The sequence below is a fragment of the Chionomys nivalis genome, chromosome 26, assembly GCF_950005125.1.
Source record: "Chionomys nivalis chromosome 26, mChiNiv1.1, whole genome shotgun sequence".
Taxonomy (NCBI): domain Eukaryota; kingdom Metazoa; phylum Chordata; class Mammalia; order Rodentia; family Cricetidae; genus Chionomys; species Chionomys nivalis.
The window spans coordinates 36,751,139-36,776,634 of NC_080111.1; the positions used below are offsets into that span (position 1 = coordinate 36,751,139).

At 37.8% G+C, this 25,496-nt stretch overlaps 2 pseudogenes; both read left to right on the plus strand.

Annotated features, from left to right (window-relative positions):
* Positions 1-13,884: 13,884 nt before the first annotated feature.
* Positions 13,885-19,817, plus strand: LOC130866884 (zinc finger protein 431-like; annotated as a pseudogene).
* A 1,064-nt stretch (positions 19,818-20,881) lies between these two features.
* LOC130867052 (40S ribosomal protein S19-like) lies at positions 20,882-21,317 on the plus strand (annotated as a pseudogene).
* Positions 21,318-25,496: the final 4,179 nt, after the last annotated feature.

The following is a 25,496-nucleotide window of genomic DNA, read 5'->3' on the forward strand; positions in this document are numbered from 1 at the left end:
ACCATGTAAAAAGTATTTTCAGTTCATTGACATCAGAATGAAGCCACAGAAAAAATATTTCATTTTGTAACAATAAAACTCTCTTTAATTGTTAGTATTCTAGGCATACTTACATCTGTGGGACAGGAAATTCCTCCACCGACCTAGCCAACTGCACCTTACAAGTCACGTAGTGTGCTGGAAGAAAAAGAGAAAGTTCCTATGGAGTGCAAGAGGATGACATTGATTGCTTTTGTAGCCAGGAGCAAGTGCTATTTTTTTTTTTTTTTTGGTTTTTTGAGACAGGGTTTCTCTGTGGCTTTGGAGCCTGTCCTGGAACTAGATCTGTAGACCAGACTGGTCTTGAACTCACAGAGATCCATCTGCTTCTGCCTCCCGAGTGCTGGGATTAAAGGCGTGCGCTACCAAAGCCCGGCGCAAGTGCTATTGAAATGTATATATTCTTTGGTCTGGAGAAGTTCTCTATTAGGGTGAATGGACTGGACAGGAACCAGTATTCGGTCTCTTTAAGCACACTATAGCCCTATGGGAAGTGCTCTTGTCACTCAGGACTCACTAGCCAATCATGCACTCCAGGTGACCTGCCAGTCAGAAGCAGTGCAGGTCTTTTCCGGGCAGCCGCCTTCAGTCTTGGCTTTGAAGAGGAGCTGGGGCCAGTGGATTCATGTTCTCAGGTGCAGTTGCTGTTGCAGAGAGATGATGAGCTGAGAATTTTGGCAAAATGGAGAAGCACAACATGGTGAGTGAGGGAATGCTGTCTTCTGATGTGGAGGAGCAGAAGGCAAGGTGCGGAAGACACTATGGTGTTACCTCCACGGGTCTGGGTGGGAACCTGCTGTCATATTCCCTGTATTATGAAGTCCCTCATGGTCCAGTTATTTGACTCCAAACCATTTCAAAAAAGCCGTCACCGATTTAAAGGTGGTGGTGTTGCAAACCTTTAATTCCAGCACTCTTGAGGCAGAGGCAGTTGGATTTCTTTGGGTTCAAGACCAGCCTGATCTACAAGAGTTCCAGGACAGGCTCCTGAGCTACTAAGAAACCCCCATCTCAAGAAATCCCCGAGTGCGGGCATTAAAGGCGTGCCCCACCACTGCCCGCCTAAGATGTTATTTTTCTTAAGAAGCTTACTAGGCATGGCACGAATCTTCTGCAACACCTCCCCACCCTATCTTTTTTTATCTTTTACTTGTCCAGTCCAGTCTTTCTTTTCCCTTGTGATCTTCATCTTAAAACCCTGTCAGTGAAGAATGATCTGCTGTAACTTGTCACTGGTGTACTTAAGAGAATATTCTGAGAATAATTTTGCCTAAATATTTAGACTGGCAAGTTGCCTGTTTCTATTTCAATTGTTCAGAGTATAATCTGGACCATTATCCTAAGGGATACTTATGGATAACAGCATATATTGAATGCAAAATCTGTCTAACATAGCTCTCCTTGAGCATTAGACAGAGATCAATGCATAACATCATTAAAGAGACTTCTCCTTTATTAATCTTCTAAGTGTGTGATGTGATTTCTCAGTGGAAAGGCATATTAATTCTAGAAGAGTTGCATTTCCATCTGGATAGAAATATTGTTTCTGAGACAACTTCTGTTATGTTGACTCAGGTGGCCTTGGTCCCCTTCTGTTGCTTTCCTGGGCAAACTTGAGTGTCCTCTATATTACACCCGCAAAGTTCTTAAGTGACTGTACCAATTCACAGTTTTAAAATTATGTATTTGCCAGGCAGTGGTGGTGCAAGCCTTTAATCCAAACACTCAGGAGGCAGAGGCATGCAGATCTCTGTGAGTTGAAGCCAGCCTGGTCTACAAGAGCTAGTTCCAGGACAGGCATCAAAGCTACAGGGATACCCTGTCTCAAACAAAATCAATAAATTAAAATAAAATAATGCATTTGAGCCACGTAGCTGACTGCCCAATGCAGTTGAAGGAAAAGGATTTGCATATGGAGCTTTTCTTCTGTCCTCAGACCACAATAGGAAGAATAGATTATTGTGTGCACTGCAGGGGGCACAGTGTAGACAATCAGCTATTGGAGCCATCACTATAGAAAAGGGCCTGATTAAGGTAACAGGAGAGGTTTGTAATTGCCCAGCATGTGTAAATTAATGTCATGTGAATGAACACAGACTAGATTGTGTGGGTGTCCAGATTAGGAAGGCTATCTTGAGTCAAGGAACATTGAATTTGCAATTAGGCAACTATCCTCTACAGATATGATTGATCTTGTTTTATTGATATTTACTGAGCTCTACAATTTTCTTTGCTTCACTCTCTGCCTCTCCACTCCCCCCTTCAACCCTCTCCCAAGGTCCCCATGCACCCAATTTACTCAGGAGATCTTGTCTTTTTGTACTTTATACTTGCCATGTAGATTCGATGTATGTAAGTCTCTCTTAGCATCCTCATTTTTGTCTAAGATCTGGGATTGTGGTTTGTAGGCTGGCTTTCTTTGCTTTATGCTTAAAAAACCACCTATGAGTGAGTACATGTGATAATTATCTTTCTGTGTCTGGATTACTGCACTCAAAACAATGTTTTCTAGCTCTACCCATTTTCCTGCAAAATTCAAGATGTCATTATTTTTTCTGCTGTGTAGCACTCCATTGCATAAATTACCACATTTTCCTTTTCCATTCTTCTATGGAGGGGCATTTAGGTTGTTTCCACATTCTGTTTATGACACACAAAGCTGCTATGAACATAGTTGAGCACATGTTCTTGTGGCACGATTAAGCATCTTTTGATTATATTCCCAAAAGTGGTATTACTGGGTCTTTAGAAAGGTTGTTTCCTAATTTTCTGAGAAATTGCCACACTGACATCCAAAGAGAGTGTATCAGCTTGCATTCCCACCAGCAATGCAGAAGTGTTTCCATTTCCCCACAACCTCTCCAGCATATGTTGTCATTGGTGTTTTTAATCCTGGCCATTCTTTCAGGTGTTAGATGGAATCTCAGAGTTGTTTTGATTTGCATTTCTCTGATTAACGATATTGAACATTTCCTTAAGTGTCTTACAGTTATTTTAGATTCCTCTGTTGAGAGTTATCTGTTTAGTCCTTTACTCCATTTTTTTATTGAATTATGTGATCTTCCGGTGTCCAATATCTTGAGTTCTTTGTATATTTGGGAGATCAGACCTCTGTCTGATGTGGGGTTAGTGATGATCTTTTCCCATTTTGTAGGCTGTCATTTTGCCTTGTAGATCATGTCCTTTGCTTTACAGAAGCTTTTTAGTTTCAGGAGGTCCCATTTATTAATTGTTTCTCTTGGTGTCTGTGCTGCTGCGGTTATATTTCGGAAGTGGTTCCCTGTGCCAATGCCTTCAAGTGTACTTTCCACTTTTTCTTCTATAAGTTTCAGTGTGGCTAGCTTTATGTTGAGGTCTTTGATCCATTTCAACTTGAGATTTGTGCCTGGTGATAGATATGGGTCTATTTTCATTTTTCTACATGTTGATATCTTGGTATGCCAGCACCACTTGTTAAATATGATTTCTTTTTCCATTTAATATTTTTTGCTTCCTTGTCAAATATCAGGAGCTTGAAAATATGTGGATTGATATCCACATCTTCTATTCAGGTCCTTTGGTCCTCCTGTCTGTTCTTATATCAATACCAGGCTGTTTTCAGTACTCTACCTCTGTAGAAAGATTGAAGTCAGGGATTGTGATGCTTCCAGAAGTTCTTTTATTGTATAAGATTGTCTTGGCTTTCCTGTTTTTTTTTTTTGTTTGTTTGTTTCATATGAATTTGAGTACTGTTTTTTGAAATCTTTGAAGAATTTTGCTGGGATTTTGATGGGCATTGTATTCGATCTGTACATTGCTTTTGGTAAGAAATATGATTGATCTTGCTTGACAGAGTTATGTCGGCTGGGAGATTTGAAAAACAGGCCATTGCCTAACTCTATGTGTCAGGTTACAGATCTCAGAAGTCAACAATATATGTAAGGGCACCATCAATCTACCTCTTGTTAATGATATCCCCTCTTCTAGGGAAGTGCCTACTCTTTTTTTAAAGTCAATATAGAAAATTTTATTTAATCTTAAAAGTGCACTTTTTTTGGTTTTTTGAGACATGATTTCTCTGTAGCTTTGGAGCCTGTCCTGGAACTAGCTCTTGTAGATGAGTCTGGCCTCAAACTCACAAAGGTCTGCCTGCTTCTGCCTCCTGAGTGCTTGGATTAAAGGCGCGCACCACCACTGCCCAGCTAAAAGTGCATTATTATCATGCCTTTAAAAATCACTTTTTGGGGGGGCTGGAGAGGTGGCTAGAGGTTAAGAGCATTGCCTGCTCTTCCAAAGGTCATGGTTTCAGTTCCCAGCAACCACATGGTGGCTCACAACCAACTGTAATGAGGTCTGGTGCCCTCTTCTGGCCTGCAGGCATATATACAGACAGAATACTGTATACATAATAAATAAATAATTTTTTTTTAAAAAATCACTTTTTGGTACCAATTTAAAATACTTTCTTTAAGTGTATTGCTGCTCTTATCTCTATTTGTTTCTGTTCTCCAATATTTCTAAGTCATTAATAGTTTCATGTCATTTCTTTCAAGTTATGTTGATTTCTGTGTAGAGCAATGTCTCCTATACTTTAGGCTTGCCTCATGCTGTGTAATTGAGAATTATTTTGAACACCTAATCCTGTCTCTGCTGCCCAGTTCTGGGAAGACAGACCTGCAACTCCTTCCAGCTTTGTCCTTTACTAGTCAGTGAGAAAGAAAAATAGAGCAGTTAATGATTGTCTGGTAATCATTCTGGCTTTTATTGAGGACTTGGAAATGAAGAGGGATTGGTATAAGAATTGAACTCCTTGACAAACTTTGAAGCTGGTGGAGACACAGTGCAGGAAGTGAGAGGTTGGCCTGAGAATAAGAGCTTTCCTCCTTCAACTGAGATTACTTATGTGGAATTGTGATGCTGTATGATTGTCCTGATTGACCATTGTTTGCAGTCCACAGACAATGGCAATCTGCGTATGGACTGACCTTATCTTGAAACCTAATTGCAATATTACAATAGTTCATCCAAAACAGATGATTTGGGTAAAATGTTGTGGCCCTATTTAACATGACTGTTACTTTTCTGGAGTAAGATCTTCATCTTAAGGGAAAATACATGAGAAATACTTATTGTGCTCTAATACTAATCCCTAGTCTCTGGAGCACATGACCTTTAGCCTATTTCAAGTTTTCAAAATAATTTTTGAGATTAAAATGACATCATATTCACATTGTCTTTGCTCCCTCCAAGCCCTAACATGATACTGATTGTTTTCTAATTCATGGTCTGTTTTTCTTTAACAACACTTACAAAGTAACCACAGTTAAACAGCAACAGTTGTTACTTTATGAATGTGACCTGTGTTTGCAGGATTTTCCATCTCTGAGGCAGTGGGATGGCTGCACTGGGAAGTGAGTGTGCAATGGAATGTGCACACAAAGGACCCTGTACTTTGGATGAGAAACAGGATCTGCTATAGGGGAGTGGAATAATGTGTACTAATTATAAACTTTCTAATCTAGGCCCCTCTCTGCTGGGCTTGGAGGGCAGAACTGGAAGGACTGTGCTGTCTGAGTCATTTGATCTCTGATCCTCCTATAGAGGAGCTGCTAACACTGTGAGGCCCAGTTAGGTGGCCCTAGCCAGTGAGGAATTCTGGGAAGGGTTAGAAATGGGGATTACTAGTGGCAGTTATTGGGTTCTTTCCATGACTTTATTCTGCCTCTGCAGTAGGAGTAGGAAGGAAGATCACAAGGTATACCATGGTGAGTGTTGGGTGTTCAGGTCTGTTGAACTGTCATTTCTGCTGTGACTTGGACTGATCATGATCAAGACTGTAGTTATGTTGGTCCATGTGGTTCATATTGGCAGTGGCCCTTGTCCTCTGAGCCTCCCTGTATATGAATTTATTGGGGTAGGCGAGTCTCTGGAAATTCAGGATATGGTGGTTATTGTCCAGAGTACACACATGGACACTGCTCTTGGTGTGCAGTGGGAAGAGAGATTAGGAAACTGAAGGTGTAGATTCCAGAAGTTCTCAATATTGCATTCCAATGTCAGATTTGTGTTATAAAGATTACAAATAGCTTAGGAACTGGTAGGAAATGATGATATTGATCTTCTAGCAATGCATGATTAGAATGCTTTTAATGTGATCCTGCCACTAGCTACAAAGGTGTGATCCAGTGAGACTTAGTTCCAAGGGACAAAGGAGTTTCTGATCTGCAAACATTTCTCAGAAGTGCATTGTGTTGGACAGGTAGATAGAGCATAATTCATATCTTGGACCATAATCCATGTAGGAGAAAATAAATTTTAAATCATTTTTCTTTTTTTCATAAACAACTTTATTCATGATACATTATTTTAAAAAAGCCATCCCTTTGAAATGAGTTTAAAAAAATAAACAAAATCCAGCTCCCACCTCCTGAAACAACAACAACAACAAAAAAATACACTGCAAGACTTCCCGAAACAAAGTAGTGTATTTCCCCAAGGGAAAGTGGAATTTACACTGAATCCACTGGGAGTGAGTTCTTTCCACTAAAAAAACCTGCAAAGAAAGATAGTTTGCCTAGACCTGAAAGGACAGGAGAAGGCAGGCAGGGTCTGCAAAAGGCAGGGAGAAGATGAGGGAAGGAAACAAGTTGAACAGATTGGTGCCCTTCCAGAACTCTGGGTGAAAAAAGGCCCTCCTACCACCCATGCCCACCTACCATTGACCAGGCCCAAAGACAGTGAAGTGGAGAGGCAAACAAGGAGCAGCTTGCACATTTGAGAAGTGTCTATATCAAATCTCCAGAGGGATCATGGCACCACTGCCCCAGTCCCTGGGCCTGCACTACTACATAGAGCAGGTCCCTCCTCAGTTAGTTATGGGACTCTCCCCCTTCCACAATATATCTTTTTTAAAAAATATTTTTCCATCTTCTGTATTTCTTTCTTTTCTTTTAATTATTTTTTTTTTTGATCTGTCTCCCTCTAAACAGAGAATCATCTAAAGCCAGGGAAGTCCTCACTGACTTTTGTCTAATAATTCTACATATGCAAACCCTTTGGCAAGACCACTGAATTTGTCAGACTGTAGTAACATGGTTGACTGAACCACAGCCATGAAAGTGAGCTTCCAGCTCTTCTGCTGTTGCACCATAGTCCACATTGACAAGATAGATGGAACTGGCATCAGCCTCCATCTTCTCCTAGAGATGTGATCACTGAGCCAGCATTACCTGGGGTTGTACTCTTATTCATCTGCTTCTCTACCTCATTTTGTAGCTCCTTTAACTTCTCATCCTCTTCCTCTATCTCCCTGACTCCCTGAAGCTTTGATCACTTATAGCTCTGGGCCCTCAATGATGCTATCCCTGGGGTTCACCTTAAGTAGTACTGGCTCTTCCTCCTGCTCCTGGCTGCCAGGGACTCCCCAGGTGTGCCCCGAACCTGTAGAGGGGGGCACAGGACCAGTACTCTTTGGGCAGGCTGTTTCCATGGTCCCCTGTACCTCTGGCTCTCCCTCCCAGGCTCCCCAAAGGCCCCGGGCCTACTGCTCAGGCACGAATCTCCAACCACCTGCTTCCCTCACTACTCCTTAAATCATTTTTTAGGTTGTTTGGGATTGGGTATCAGTGGAGCAGCATTTATCTGAAATCAGAAGAAAGCACAAGGGGATGGGGGGCCATCACAAGAGATCTCCTCTGTTTGCAAAGAGAACATCTATGTCATGAGGCTTCTGTCTTTGAAAGACATATTAGTAACTGGGGGTTAGAAGGAACAGTTTAAAGGTTACTTTGAGATAACTTTGTGAAAATTATGCAGTTTGTGTTTATTTAATCACATATAATCAGAGGTAGCTGGGTAACATTGGTCAAGATCACACTTTTCCTTGCCTAAATTTTCTTTGGTCTTTTGATTAAAAGTTGATTATATATTTCTGCATCTGCTTTTGCCTTTTTATATCCTTCCCCTTAATTCTTTCACAAAAATTGTGCACATTTTTTATTTAGGTATAATTGTGGAAAGTATAGAAGTCATTATACATGAATTTTTATACTAATTTTTCTGTAATCTAACTGTAATATAAATATATTATGCGTTATTATTAAAATAAGGGACCTTCATCAGTTTTCTTCAGAAAATTTCTAATTTTATCAGGTCATTATTGTTTTTTGGAAAGTTTATGTTAAAAGTCTGCTTTTATTCATCTTAGATGCCTGCCTCTTTCCATTTTCTGGCATTTCTATGTTTTCCAGTTGTTGCTATCTTCATATTTGAATCTTTGTTACTTAAGTGTTGGTATAATCAATACATAATCCCTTGAGCTTTCTGAATGTTTCTACTGTGAATATTGGTTTGTTATCAGCTGTCCAGTTATAAATTGTTGCACAAAGCTATTTGTATTCATTTAATGGTGGAAACTTATCATACACAAAATCATAATTTTTGTAGATCATCTTCATAAGGATCATCTTTTTCTTTTTTATGTTTTGTTTTTCTTGTTTTTATTAATCTGAGAAAGACTTGACTTACTGGATAAAAGCTTTTATGTGTCTGGGGAGGTGGATCAGCAAATATTCTTTTTGTGGATGACCTGAATTCAGATACCTACATGCTAGTTGATAGGTTAATTGTTGAAGCCCATGTGGGTCCAACACAGATAATTATTTTACCTAACTGGACTGGAATGGAGTCATGAGGAATGATCAGAGGCAACCTACACGGTCATCCTTGTAGGGCAAGATCTCTCAAAGATTTCTTCTTGTTTATTATCCAAACACCTTATATATCATCACATAAATTGAGCGGGAAAACACATTAGGCTGTGTCCTAGGCAACCAAGTGAATGGGCTTTTAGTCACGTCCACATCTACCTGTAAGCTAGCTTTCTCGTAGGCCATGAATTAGTGTCTCTATAAGACTTCCTCCAAATTACCAAGAAATAAGCACCAAACATTCTGACCAGTTTCAGCCAACATCTCTCATCAGGAGATCAACATTTCTAACAAAGAAGAAAGGACCTATACATCCTTGCTATAGTTACACAGAGACAGCTTGTCTGCTGAGCCATGTGATCAACTCAGACTGGGCCTATGGCTTTTATGCTTGGCTGCTACATCATTCAGAAATATGGGCCTACAGCTAACAAATCTCTAATATTCCCAATTCAGCAACCTTCCTTTCTGTATGTCACCTGTTTGTGTGTGTGTGTGTGTGTGTGTATGATATTCTCTCTCATGCACAAACACACAAAAATAGCAGTAACCTTATTTTCATAAGTCCTTGGAACTTATAGAGCAGTTGGAGTAAATCAAGTTGATTTCCATGTACACTGATTCTTTAAAAATCTCTTCTCTTGAAATTCCATTTAAAAAGATTTCATTTCCTCACTGTGATGCAGACTTGGATTCAATCACCAATTGTAGGAAACAACATGGTAAGTGATCCTAACAGACATCATTTTCCTTATCATAAGAGAATGAGATGATTTGAGTAATCAAAACTACTTTCTGACCAAAAGCTACAGAGAAACCTTGTCTCAAAACCTAAAAAAAAAAAAAAAAAACAAAAAACTACTTTCTGTAAAGTAAAAACACCAGAAGACTTCAAGAGAATATTGTAAATTTTGGTGAAACAGCCCCTTTCACCAAACCCATTTTCTATTATTGGTAAAGGACAGAACAGGAGTGTACAGGATGTGTGATGGCCAGTGATTTCTTGGGAATTAATTTTGATTAGAATTTTACAGTTCTTCTTTAAGAAACATATGTGTGTGTGTGTGTGTGTCTTGTTTTGTCAATGGTGTCATCTATATTGTTGATTTTGTGAACCACAATTTAATTATATCATTCATTGTCTTTGAAAATGATGGACCTTCTCCAATTTGTACTCAGAATATTTCTTATACTCTTTGGTGATAAACAGTTTTACATTTCTCTTCTTGATCTCAGATGCTTGCTTCTAATTATTTTATTTTATTTTTTCATTTATATTTTAATAATAAAGCTTGCCTGAAGATCATAAGGTAAAACAGATGCCATGGCCAGCCTTACACCACAGGCAATATTGACACACACCTTTAATCCCAGTAGTCACACTAGTTTGTTGTAGAGTCAATGCTGGTGTCTCACATCTTTAATCCTATCACTAAGGAGTTGTAGATAGGAAGTGGCATGCCTGGGCAGAGAGAGGAATGTAAGGTCATATGAGAGAGGAGCTGAGAATTGTGCTTTTTGTAGAAACAGCATTCAGTCTTAGAACTTACAAAGACAGGATACCCCATTTGGTCAGTCTAACAAAATTCACCTAGGGGTTCCCTTGGAGGGGATGCTGAGGCTAAGGAAAAGTTAGATTAACAAAATGAACACAGAATTATAAGTTAGACTGAGAGGATGAACGGTCAATAGAAAACAGCCTGAGTTTATTTCTCAGCCAGCATATATACTAAACACAGCCAAAATGTAGATCAAAAAGCAGTACAGTCAGCTCCGCACCTCCCTGCACTGTGCTTGGAGGCAGCTCAAACCTGTGCATTATCTGATTCAGCTAAGCAGCTTATAATCACTAACAAGGAGTGCCCCTGGCTGGCCTACACTAGCCCAAATCTTTCTTGCTTGCTTTTTTTTTTTTTTTTTTTTTTTTTTTGGTTTTTTGAGACAGGGTTTCCTTGTGGTTTTGGAGCCTGTCCTGGAACTAGCTCTGTAAATCAGGTTGTTCTCTACCTCACAGAGATCCACCTGCCTCTGCCTCCTGAGTGATGGGATTAAAGGCATGTGCCACCATCGCCCAGCTTAGCCCAAATCTTAATAGAAAAAATGGACTCTTTCAGCTGGGCAAAATCCTTTTTCTGTTTGCTAACACAGATGTTATTCACAGCCCTCAAAGTTACTGGAAGAAGCACAGCAGGCATGATTGAGCTTAAAGAGCTTCCTTAAGTCTGAAATGACTCCAGATGATCATTATGATTATTAAAATTATGGCAAAAGGGATATTTGTTGATAATCTCTCCCAAGAAATTACTGCAAGCACTTTGCCACTGTTTACTTGCTGTCCATTATGATTCAATTTTAAAATTAGTAAAACAGTCCATAATTTAACATGGGATAATTCTTGCTAATAGATGAAGTTTCAGTTTTCTTTTTAATATCAACTCAGATTTTTTTTCCACATAACTTTATAGCTTTTAGTCTGTTTATATAGTAAATATATTGATTTTAAAATAATATCTTTCCTCTCCAGTAAAATTCCTATAGGGGAATGCATAGATGTTAAAATGTCTAGAATGAAGACCATGAGGTGGTGGCTCAGCCTTTAATTTAGCACTTGGGAGGCAGAGGCAGTTGGAGTTTCTGACCAGCCTGGTCTACAAGAGCTAGTGGTAGTACATGTTCCAAAGCTAAAGAAAAAGCCTGTATCAAAAAAAAAATGTCTTGAATGTAACCAAACTTCAGATCCAAATAATCCATATGTGCATCCTATAATTTTATTTCCACTAAACCAATTTTTTTCTCTGCTTTAGATGATAATTCTCTATGACTATTTAAATCCTTGTCACCTTTTATAGTTTGGTTCTAATTACTGTTCTGAATTTTTTACCCAAATAGTGGGATATAGATGATCAATGCCTTGCAGCAATTTCAGAAAATTATTAAGATTCCACAAATAATCTCTCCTAATTTTTAAATTTAGGGCTCAAATTTTTGTAAAAGTATTTTATTTTTTTATTTTTTTTATTTTTTTTTAATTTTTTTTCGAGACAGGGTTTCTCTGTCGTTTTGGAGCCTGTCCTGGAACTAGCTCTTGTAGACCAGGCTGGTCTCGAACTCACAGAGATCCGCCTGCCTCTGCTTCCCAAGTGCTGGGATTAAAGGCATGCACCACCACCGCCTGACATAAAAGTATTTTACATACTGAATAATAAATAGAATTTCCTTTTTGTACATTTTCAGAAGTAATTTTTAATCCCCAAGGAGACAAAGTTTTCTTTACTTCAGCCAACATCTTCTCTAAAGTATGTTCATTTGAATCATCTAATAAAATTCTGTATAATGTTGAAAAACTTACCTAACTTGAGTATAATTTCAATTATAATAAGTAACAAACTACTAACCTGCAGTACTTTATGTCCTCATTTGTTTATGATAAAACTTTCGGGGACTACAAATTTTCATTGCATGTTTAAGTGAGTTGTATTAGGTAAAATACCTTGAGTAAGAATATAACATCATAGACAGTATGTTTTAACAAAAATTATGTCAAGTTTGTATCAAAAGGAAGCATCCGTATCTATATCAATGTAAAACATATAAATAAGTAGTTAATTTTAAAATTAATTTTAATGGTCTACCTTTTATCTCATCATACATACATATGCCACTTTATTCTTTTTAGAGCAGATTCAGTAATCTACACTTTTATCCTATTATTTCATTGGGTGCCTTTTTTTAGGTGGATGTATATTTATGAGTGTACAGTGGTGGAAACTGGCTATGTCTCTCTATAAATCCAAGCATGTTGATAAAATAAAATTTTAGAGTTTTTGTCTCATGTGAGGAGCATGGGGTCAAAAAAAAGAATTTAGAAATTTTTTCACTTTTCTTCATACCTATTTTTGTCTGTATTGTACATACCATTGAATATGTATGTCTGTATATGTCTATATAGTGTTTAAGTTTTCCACAATGAACAATGAATTTTCCTGCAGTAATTTTTAAATTTCCAGGAAGAAGATGGGGGCCCACAACAACAACTCAACCTGGTTGATATTATTATGTCAGGATGATAATGCTTTTTTTAAAAAGATTTATTTATTTATTATGTGTACAGCATTCCTTCCATGTGTGCCAGAAGGGGGCACCAGGTCTCATTACAGATGGTTGTGAGCCACCATGTGGTTGCTGGGAATTGAACTGAGGACCTCTGGAAGAGCAGTCAGTGCTCTTAACCACTGAGCCATCTCTTCAGCCCTACTGAAATGCTTTTAACATCATTATAGGCTCGATCTCTAAATCACACAAAATATAGCAGAAACAGTTGTTATTCAGTCCTCAGGAGTTTGGTAACCTGCTGTTTTCATTGTTTTGTTTGCTTATCTGAGTAACTGTGTGGCTCTCAATTCCTGTAACTAAAGGGAGGCATCATTCCTGGCTCTATTTCTTTTTATGATATTGGATGATGCTGCTAGAATGTAGGTATTTTTTATGTCAAGTATATGCTGCTGTGCTGAGCTTCATAATGTCTTGAATTTTAAAAATTGACATAGGGCATCACTCTGATTGCCAAGATGCCATGTATTCATAACATTAATACTGCCTGAGTATTCTGAGTCATTAACTGAGTGAAAACAATTCTTTGTGGGAAGTTCAATAAAAGTCTTTCAGTTCTTTCTATCCCACTGTTTGTTTCATTCTGGTTTGCAATGGAAACAGGAACTTAATGTGTATTTCCACCTCTCCTGGACCTGATGCTTAGACTTGACTGGCATTCAATTCAGAGACAAATACTCCCATCTCTGTGTTCTGAGTGTTGTGGTTAAAGGCACAATACTTCAATACACCCAGTTTGTCCATCTTTTTTTCTTTTCTGTAGTCAGTAATTTTTTATATAATTTTTTTTCATGCATACAATGTACTGTTGATCTTTTCTCTTTTTCTCTCCCTGTGAATAGATATTGCTCTTATAAGGTAGTATCCTATACAAAGTGTATAAGAAATAACAGAATTGATTCTCCTTTTAAATTTCCCTCCAAAGTGGCTGTCTATGTTATGGAATAATAATGGGGAACACCACAATCATAAAACTATACTTTCAAAGAAGTATGCATTTCACTATCATGCTTACATTGTATACATGTGTGGTATATTTTTGAAGGCAATGACCTATGATGATGTGCATATCAACTTCATGGAGGAAGAGTGGGATTTGCTGGATGCTTCCCAGAAGAATCTCTACAAAGATGTGATGCTGGAGACCTACAGGAACCTCACTACTATAGGTAAAAATAAATTTCTTTCATGTTTCAAAATATGAAGACTTTTCCTTGGTTTATGTTGTTGTTCTGTAATTTGATTTAGAAAGAAAGAAAATGAGGTGAATAATACAGTCATAGTTCTTAGGATAATATGCTAATTATTGCACATTGTTAAATAATATAACATACATATTCTGGTACTGTATTTTAGGATACATTTGGGAAGACCATAACACTGAAGAACATTGTCAATGTTGTAGAAGGCATGCAAGGTAAATTTTTTGTGCAAGTTTATAACAATGTGCCTCTGATGAGTTTGTAATGTGTTATGACACTTATAAACAAAACAACAGTGTAAATAAGCACAATTTTAAATGCATTGATGGTTATTAAATTCTCACAAATCCATATAGCTCAATTTCCTGTATGTGAATTGCATTTGCAAGGCATTCATTTAAGAAAAAGTCAAGGAAGCAATGACTAAACAGATTTTACCATTAACCATGAGCGCTATATTATACATCTACCAGTCCATTTGCTTCTTGTTACTCATGACAGAAAATGTATACACATTTCAGTGATGATGAATATAGCTGCAAAACTTTCTACTAAATCAATAGCCCATGGTAAGCCTTGTATTACTCATATACTTTTTGTGTCTGTGTTAAGTTTAATGAAAGCAGCTGTTGGAGTCAAGGATCAAGGGGCAGATGTTGTGGAGAAACCTTAATATCTATACCACAAGTCTGTGAGGAACAGAAAGTCAAACCGTGAGGATTCAATGTGGAAATTTTATTGACTATTCTTCCTTTCCTATATATATCATATGTTACTCTTGACACAAGAGTATGAGCATAGGGATATGGAAAGATTTAGCATATCTCTCCTTAAGAACAATTAAGAAGATAAAATATAGTTCCTAGGCAGAGTATACCTGTTGAATTTGATCCAAGAATACAAAGTTAATTCATTTTCTATCATCATTGTTAGTACATAAACTCACATTACAAAAAAAACACAATGAGTTCTAGGTCTGTGCAAATACTTTTAGGTGTCTTAGTTCACTTAGCAAATGTATAATGATTCACAATATAGTAAAATTTATAAATGCAGTAAAGTTGGTAAAGCACTCAGTGTATGCAGTTCTCTTCAAAAATGTAAAAAATATAATAGAAAACTATAGGTATAGATGAAAAGGTAAACCATATCACAAAGGAATTTATCATCACAAATATTTTTGAGATGCAAAATGATCCCTAATGGGTGAACAAAACATGATTTGAAACAAAGTTATAAAACCATAATGTTTGATTCCTTTTTGCAATTGGAAAAAAATATGAAATTAATTCATAAAGATATGAGGTTTAACAGTGCATTGAATGTGGTGAACCTTTTACATGTTTTAATTGTCCTTGCAGGATTGAAAGAAATCAAACTGGAGCGAAGTTTTCCAAATATTCTCACTGTGCTAAAGTCTTGTCTTATAACACTCATCTTCTAAGGAATGAAAAAACACATACCGGAAAAAAATGCTCTAAAATTAAGCAATGTGATAAAACCTTTGCTTATCACAATCATCTTCAAATGCATAAAAGAACACATACTAGAGAGAAACCCTGTGAATATAATCATTGTGGTAAAGCCTTTACTCAATACAGTGTTCTTCAAACTCATAAAGGAATACAAACTGGAGAAAAACCCTATGAATGTATTCAGTGTGGTAAGGCCTTTGCTAGACCCAGTGCTCTTCAAATACATAAAAGAACACATACTGGGGAAAAACCCTATGAATGTAATCAGTGTGGTAAGGCCTTTGCTGAAAACAGTACTCTTCAAAAGCATAAAAGAACACATACTGGAGAGAAACCCTATGAATGTAATCAGTGTGGTAAGGCCTTTGCACATCATACTTCCCTTCAATTGCATAAAAGAACACATACTGGAGAGAAACCCTATGAATGTAATCAGTGTGGTAAGGCCTTTGCACGTCATTATGAACTTCAATTGCATAAAAGAACACATACTGGAGAGAAACCCTATGAATGTAATCAGTGTTGTAAGGCCTTTGCACAACATAGTCACCTTCAATTGCATAAAAGAACACATACTGGAGAGAAACCCTATGAATGTAATCAGTGTGGTAAGGCCTTTGCACGTCATTATCATCTTCAATTGCATAAAAGAACACATAATGGAGATAATCCCTATGAATGTAATCAGTGTGGTAAGGCATTTGCCCAGCTTGGTGGTCTTCAAATACATAAAAGAACACACACTGGAGAGAAACCCTATGAATGCAATCAGTGTGGTAAGGCCTTTGCATGTCATAGTCAACTTCAAAGGCATAAAAGGACACATACTAGAGAGAAACCCTATGAATGTAATCAGTGTGGTAAGTCCTTTGCTCAACACAGTGCTCTTCAAAGGCATAAAAGATCACATACTGGAGAGAAACCCTATGAATGTAATTGAGTGTGGTAAGGCCTTTTCACGTCACAGTCATCTTCAATTGCATAAAAGAACACATACTGGATAGAAACCCTATGAATGTAATCAGTGTGTTAAGACCTTTGAATATCAAACTAGTCTTCACATTCATAAAAGAATGCACAATAGAAAGAAACCTTATGAGTGAAAGGTTTCCTGACTTAGCTTTAGCTGCAAAACCCTGCAACTCTTAAGAGGTCCTGCCACAAAACACTTAAATGGTGTTGATAAAAGCCGACTGAATACTTGTTTGTTTTCACCAGTAGCAGGAAAAAAGTTGTGCCATTTTAAAATGCCCCCTTTCTGGGCTGTCCTGCCAGGTCAAACTCTGAATCTTTCAGGCAGGCAGTTGACTGATTGTGATCTGGGAGCAGAATGCTGCAGCTTGCTTGCTGGCAGGCACCTTGAAATGCCATAGACCTGTGGCAATAAACATGGCTACATCTGGTACCTCTGCCATGAGGCTGAAAGCTAAGGAATGGGCTGGATCTAACCGGCAAAGCCACGGTTTTAATCCTACCCATATTGCTCAGTAATTGAAAAGCTCATGTGGTCAGAAAAAAAGAGAGAGATATATAATAAAGAGAGATTCAAAATAAAGAAAACTTTTAAATGATTTACGGTGTGTTAAAAATATATGCAGGCTAAAAGTTAAAGTTCTTAAAGTAAAAAACAAAAAAAAGGGGGAAGAAAGAGAGTAGTTGGGTATGGTAGTAGACACCTTTAATCCCAAATCTTGGGAGGCAGAGGGAGATTGACCTCTGTGACTTCAAGGTGTGGTAGGACACGCCTTTAATCCCAATGCATGGGAGGTAGAGACAGGCAGATTTCTGAGAGCTCAAGGACAGCCTGGTCTAGAGAGTTATTCCAGGACAAAGATATACAGAGAATATAAAATAAAAGTAAAAATAAACGAAGTAGAGGTTAAAGTAAAGCCGCACAAAGATGGAAAATACACAGAGAATCTTGATACTGTATGCTATTATGCTCTCTTTGAATTGTTTTAATGGTGAGGAAAGAGCAACATCTGCTAAAAGAAATGTGTTTGTAAATGCTGCTGAACTAATCCAAGATAGATATTTTGAAAATACCTTGACTTCAGAATTTGGATCTAAGGATATGATACTTTGGAAAAGAGATTCTTCTTTTGTTTTCACAGAGGATAAGACCCTATGGATTAGCCAGGCGGTGGTAGCGCACGCCTTTAATCCCAGCACTTGGGAGGCAGAGGCAGGTGGATCTCTGTGAGTTCAAGACCAGTCTGGTCTACAAGAGCTAGTTCCAGGACAGGCTCTAAAACCACAGAGAAACCCTGTCTCAAAAAAAAAAAAAGAAAGAAAAAGACCCTATGGATTGCTTCTATTCTAATATGGTATGATAGACCACGCCCTCCTGAAAGGTTGCTGTGAACACCTTCAGAAAATTACTTAACTGCTGACTGAAATGAATCTAGCACACAGGTTATACCCTCAAAGACCTGATTAACAGCACCCCTATATAGCAGGAAGCAGTTTGGAGTGAAATAACTACGTCCATATTCCCAAATATTGTTTATAAATGTTCTTTTACATTTAAAGGGGGATATTATATAGATATAAATAATTTGGATTGATTGAATCTTGGTTAACTGATACTAATTTAAGGTCAATTTTGTTATGTGTGTATATATTTCTGATATTGATTAAGGTATTGTGATTGTGTAGTTCATTTCAAAATGTAATTGTATATATGTTGTTAATAGATAATCATCTATAATAGTCAAGTTTGTAGTTATGTTAGTTAGATATTTTAGATGTGCATAGATATATTTTAGATAGGCATTCTTCATATCTTTCAAAGACTGCAGAATATGGCATTTAAAATATTTTAATAACTTAGGGGTTTGCATGGCAATGAGAGACATCTGATCCTGCCAACACCAGCTACTTCAAGAGGAAGATGGGCATCGAAGAGGTTCCTTATGGAGTTTGATAGCCATTTGGGCAAAAATCTGCTCTTGCCTGGACTATTGCATAAACTGGACACAGAAAACCCTCAGAGAGAGGACTGCTGAACTTGCCTAAAAGTGAAATGATCTTTCGGGGTTCCTGATTCATGAAAGAGTCTGCGAGACATTCTGCAGGACACAACAGATAGTGACTGAACTGCCTTTGAAATTTCCTGCTTCATTGAAATGTCTGCTGGAAACTATGGGCCTGTAGGCCGAAGATGGATGCCCCAACTGTACAGAGGAACTTTGGGTGACTGTCTAGGAAGTGAGATGTCTCTGTGATTTCTAGAGTTTTGTAAGTTGCTTACTTCTCATTTACTTACTTCTCATTATCTTTCTGGAGTCTTTGATGGAGTTGAAAAATAGATAGTTATAGTTTCCCTTAGTTATGATAAAGATAAAATAAATGTAAATATTGGAATTCTTAATTTTAACTGTTTTGTTATATGTAATTTTACTATGTTAAAGTGAAAGCCTTTCCTTTTTGTTTAAACAGAAAAAGGGGAAATGATACAGGAAGGTCATTGGTTAATAAAGAAACTGTCTTGGCCAGCCCTTAGGTGGGTGGAATAGACAGAACAGAATGCTGGCATGAAGAGGGAAGTGAGGCAGATGCCATTTCCTCTCCTGTCCTGGGCAGACGCGATCCAGCCAGCCACCAGGTCAGACATGCTGAATCTTCTCCGGTAAGCACACCTCGTGGTGCTACACAGATTATTAGAAATGGGCTAAATTAATACGTGAGAATTAGCTTAGAAGAGGCTAGTTATAATGAGGCAAGCAGTGTTTAAATAAATACAATTTGTTATTTTGGGCATAAGCTAGCCTGGCAGCCAGGAGCTGGGTGGCAGGAAGTGGCTCGCAGCTCCTTCAATCATCTCCAAATAAATAATATAAGCCTACATGTAGAGAAACTCTGAAGTTAATGTGTTTATTCTTCAAAAACATGAGAAAACATCATACTGTAGTGAAACTCTATAAATTAATTCAGTGTCATATTTTTTCGTGCTTCATATAAGAGTAAGACTTTGTGTGTAATCAATCTGATAAAGCTTGTGCATATTATCATAATCTTTTGGACCTGAGGAAAAGACTGGGGACTTATTTTAAATTATTCTTTAAGATCTTAAGCCACTTACAGTCAGTTAACCAAAAGTAGCTATTGTGTAGAGAAAAATTTGATAGTGTCCACAATTTCTTTAAGCATCATGATACCTCTTTTTATTTTGGTTCGAGCCAGGATTGTATTTGATAAAACCTTTTATGAAGTATTATGGGTTACAGCAAGGGTATTCCAACATTGGGCCTGAAGCCAGAGCCAAAGAAAAGCCCTTTGTTTCTGAATCTAGAACTAGGTAAAAAAGCAACATCTCCCTGAAAAAAGCTAAAACATTAAAAAAGGGCCAGTGAAAGAAACACAATTTGGTTCTCAAACCAGAACCATAAAATCATAAAATTCAACAATGTTTTTTTTTAAAAAAATATTTATTTATTATGTATACAATGTTCTGTCTGTGTGTAGCCTGCGGGCCACAAGAGGGAATCAGACCACATTCCAGATGGTTGTGAGCCACCATGTGGTTGCTGGGAATTGAACTTAGGACCTTTGGAAGGGCAGGCAATGCTCTTAACCACTGAGCAATCTCTCCAGCCCTTCAATGATGTTTTTAAGCCCAAAGGATACCATTAAGTGAAATACGAGAGGCATGAAGAGTCAAATCTCTCACACTTTTACTTGTATGTTTTGTTTAAAAGTTCCCTTAGAAGTTGGGGTATAATTATGGTTACCAGAAGATTGCAAGTGGTCATCAGGAAGGTAGATAGAAGGTGGTTACAAGGAATATTTTTTGAAAAAAGATGGGTAGAATTAATATATTATGGAAACATCACCATTACTAATAGCCAGAAATAATATAAAATATTATGGAATAACTTACTAAAGAAGTGAAAGGACTGTAGGAAATGAACATTAAATTTTTGAAGAAAACAACTGAAGAAGACACCAGAGAATGGGAAGATGTCCCTTGCCCTTGTTAGGTAGAAATCAAAAACCTTTCCAAAAGCAATCTACAGGTTCAATACCATTCCCTTGTAAATATCAGAAAAATTCTTCACAGACCTCAAAATAAAAATACTCAACTTCATATAAAAAAAGCAAAAAAAAAATGCAGGATAACCAAAACAACCATATACAAAAAATAATTTCTGGAGTCATCGCATTCCCTGACTTCAGTCTACTACAGAGCTACAGTACTGAAAAGAGCCTGGTATTGGCACAAAAACAGATAGGAGGACCAATGAAACTGATTCTAAGAATTGATATCAATCCACTCACCTACTACATCTGAATTTTGTCGAAGAATCAAAAAAGTATAAGATGGGCCCTTTCCTTTTTCCCTGGCTAGCAGCGCGGAGGCCACACGATGCCTGGAGTTACTGTAAAAGACGTTAACCAGTAGGAGTTCGTCAGAGCTCGGGCAGCCTTCCTCAAAAAGTCCAGGAAGCTGAAAGTCTCCGAATGGGTGGACACAGTCAAGCTGGCCAAACATAAAGAGCTTGCCCCCTATGATGAGAACTGGTTCTACAAAGGAGCTGCCTCTACAGCACCACACCTGTACCTGCGTGGTGGTGCCAGGGTTGACTCCATGACCAAGATCTATGGAGGACGGCAGAGAAATGGTGTTAGGCCCAGCCTCTTCAGCAGAGGCTCCAAGAGTGTGACCTGACATGTTATCCAAGCCCTGGAGGGACTGAAAATGGTGGAAAAGGACCAAGATGGGGGCCACAAGCTAACACCTCAGGGACAGAGAGATCTGGACAGGATTGTCGGACAGGTGACCTGCCAACAAGAAGCATTAGAACAAAGGATGCTGGGTTAATAAACTGCCTCATTCATTAAAAAATGTGTGTATATATATATATATATATGATGGAAAAAGAAAGTATATTCAACAAATTTTGCTGGCATAACTGAATATCAAGGTGGGGAAGAATGAAAGTAGATCTACATCTATCATCATGAACAAAACTCAACTCCAAATGGATCAAAGACCATAACAGAAAGCCAAATACACTAAACCACATAAAATACATAGGAAGTATACTTGAACACACTGGCAAAAGAGACCACTTTCAAATTATAACCCCAGCAGCACAGACACTGAGAGAAATAATTAAGAAATGTGACCTTCTGAAACAAAAGTTTCTGTGACCCAAAGGACATGATCAGAAATACAAAAAAGGCCAGCCTGTAGTATGGGAAATGATCTTCACCTACCCTACATTGGACAGAGGACTGATCTTGAAAACATACAAAGAAATAAAAAAAAAGTCATAAAAAGAACAAATAATCCAATAAAAAATGGAGTAAGACATAAACAAAGAGCTTTCAACATATGAATCTAAAATTACTGCGAGACACTTAGTGAAATTTCCAAACTCCTTAGCCATTAGAGAAATAAAAATCAGAACAACTCTGATCAAAACAAAAACATTGATGACAACTTAAGCTGGAGAGGATATGAGGTTAAGGGAACACTCCCCTGTAACACCCGATTATGTGTTACCCCCTCGGTACAGTTCAGGCGCCACTGTAGAGTACACGAGTCAGGCAAGGGCCTGGAGATTGAAAGAACACACAAAGAGACCTGGGTCATTCGAAAGGAGATCAGCTGAATGCTGTTTTTTCAACCTTGGGGAAATCCTTATATACCTAGCTGCTGCACAAGGATTTCCTCCCCGGCAGGTGGGAAATTAGTATGCCAAAGATGGAGTCAACAATGCCCTACAGCTAATCACCAGGTGGGGCAGGGGGAGCAAAGGAACAAACAGAATGCTTTAGTTAGCTGGCTGACCAGAAACTGTCCTCAAGATGCACCCCAGGAACAAGGGTAGACCCGGGCCCTACACTCCTCCATTGCTCATGGGGTTACAAACTCAGTCTGCTACATTGGATATCAGTATGGTTATTTCTCAGAAAAGTAGAAAGCCACCTGCCTGGGTTTGAGGCATGCCTTTAATCCCTGCACTTGGGAGGCAGAGACAGATCTCTGTGACTTCAAGGCCAGCCTGGTCTACAAGAGCTAGTTCCAGGACAGACTCCAAAGCTAAAGAGAAACCGTGTCTTGAAAAACCAAAAATTATATATATGAGGGCCGGGCGGTGGTGGTGCACGCCTTTAATGACAGCACTCGGGAGGCAGAGGCAGGTGGATCTCTGTGAGTTTGAGATTAGCCTGGTCTACAAGAGCTAGTTCCAGGACAAGCTCCAAAACTACAGAGAAACCCTGTCTCGAAAAACAAAACAAAAACAAAACAAAACAAAAACAAAAACAAACAAACAAACAAAAAGTATGAAAGAAAATTAGGAAATAACCTATCTTAAAACCCAGCAATACCACTTTGGATATGTACCCAATGGATGCTCAATCATACCACAAGGACAAGTGCTCAACTGTGTTCACAGCAACATTATTTGTTCACAGCCAGAATCTGAAAACATCCCCTCCACTGAAGAATGGACAAAGAAATTCACATGGATAAAGATAATTATGTCTTCAAATTTATGGGCAAATTTCTGGATCTAGAAAACATAAAAGAGTGAGTTAAGCCAGACCCAGAAAGAAAAATATAAATGTACTCACTCCTTTTTTTCTTTCTTTCTTTTTTTTTTTTTTTTTTTTTTTTTTTGGTTTTTTGAGATAGGGTTTCTCTGTGGTTTTGGAGCTTGTCCTGGAACTAGCTCTTGTAGACCAGGCTGGTCTCAAACTCAGAGAGATCCACCTGCCTCTGCCTCCCGAGTGCTGGAATTAAAGGTGTGCGCCACCACCGCCTGGCTAATGTACTTACTCCTAAGTGGCTTTTAGATATAAAATGGGGGAAAACCAGTCTACAATTCACAATGCCAGAGAACATAGACAACAAAGTGGAAACAAAGAGATATACATAAATCTATTCTATATAAGACCTAGACAAAGACAAGAGATATAAATAGACATCAAAATATTTATAGCACTAGAGTCATGGCTAGGTGACCAAGAAATCTTCATTCCAAGTACTCAGGTCAGATTTTTAACAGGTTTCTGTAATTTTACTACAAATTCTAAGGTGTTTAACTTTTCCAGGATACAGAATGCACAATTACATTCCCCCCCACACACACACACATCACATCATTACAATAAAAGCAAATTTTTAAACAATTTTTCACTCATGAAAATTTTTCTCCTGTAAACATTTATTAATGTAAAATAGGAGTCCAGGCATCTTACAGCTCACTTACGGAGTTTTTTTTTTTTTGTTGCTGTTTTTTAAAATATGTATTTATTTATTTGTTATGTATTCAATATTCTGTGTGTATGCCTGCAGGCCAGTAGAGGGCACCAGACCTTATTACAGATGATTGTGAGCCACCATGTGATTGCTGGGAATTGAACCCAGGACCTTTGGAAAAGTAGGCAATGCTCTTAACTGCTGAGCCATCTCTCCAGCCCCTCAAGTTTTTCTTCATGAAGAATTGGTTCACTCATACTGTTTTGCACCCGTGTATGTTCTTTGATGCCTTTGAAGAGCACTGTGTTGAACAAAGGCCTTACCACACTGACTACATGCATAGGGTTTCTCTCCAGTATGTGTTCTTTTATGATTTTGAAGATGACTGTGTTGAGCAAATGCCTGACCACACTGATTACATTCATAGGGTTTCTCTCCAGTATGTGATCTTTTATGCCTTTGAAGAGCACTGTGGTGAGCAAGGCCTTACCATAGTGATTACATTTATAAGGTTTCTCTCCAGTATGTGTTCTTTTATGAGTTTGAAGATGACTGTCTTGTGCAAAGGCCTTACCACACTGATTACATTCAGAGGGTTTCTCTAGTATGTGTTCTTTTATGTGTTTGAAGAGTACTGTGCCTGGCAAAGGCCTTACCACACTGATTACATTCATAAGGTTTCTCCCTATTAAGTGTTCTTTTATGGTTTTGAAGACTACTGTGATCAGCAAAGGCTTTAACACACAGATTATATTCATACGGTATCCTTCCAGTATGTGTTTCTTTTTGACTTTGATGAGTCTCATATAGAACAAAGTCTTTAGCAACTTGACTGTATTCACAGGGTTTTTCTCCAGTGTGTTTTCTTTTATTTATTTGAAGATGGCTGTGATGAGCAAAGACTTTTCCACATTGCTTAATTTCATACTGTTGTTCTCCAGTATGTGTATTTTCATGCCTTTGAAGGTGAGTGTCATAAGACCAGGCTTTAACAGAATGAGTATATACTGAATGTTTCTCTCCAGTTTGATTTCCTTCAATCCTGCAAGGATAATTGGCACATGTAAAAGCTTTACCACATTCAATACACTGTTGAACCTCATATCTATATGAATTAATTTTATAATTTGTTCCAATTTTGAAGAGGAATCAGTTATTAAGATTTTATAACTTTGTTTAAAATCGTATTTTGTTCTTTCATTAGGGATCATTTTGCATCTAAAAAAATATGTATTATTGTAAATTTCTTTGTGTCACGGTTTACCTTTTCACCTTTCCAAAAACATTTTTATGTCACATTTTTCACAATTTTGGAGCGAACTGGATACACTAAGAACTTTACCATCTCTACTGCATTCATAAATTTTACTATACTGTGAATCATATTACACTTCCTATGTGAACTAGGACACTCAGATGAATTTGCACAGACCTATAACTCTTGGGGCTTTTTTATAATGTGAGTTTGTTGATGTATTAATAATGATGGTAGAAAACCGATTACCTGTATACTTTAATCAAATTCAACAAGTATACTCTACCTGGGAACTACTGGTTATCTTCTAATTGTTCTTAAGGAGAGATGTGTAAAATCTTTCCATATCCCTTTGCTCATATGCTTGCATCAAGAGTCACATATGATACACATAGGAAAGGAATAATAGTCAATATAATATTTCCACATTGAATTCTCATGGTTTGACTTGCTGTTCCTCACAGACTCGTGGTATAGATATTAATATTTCTCCACAGCAACTGCCACGTAGCC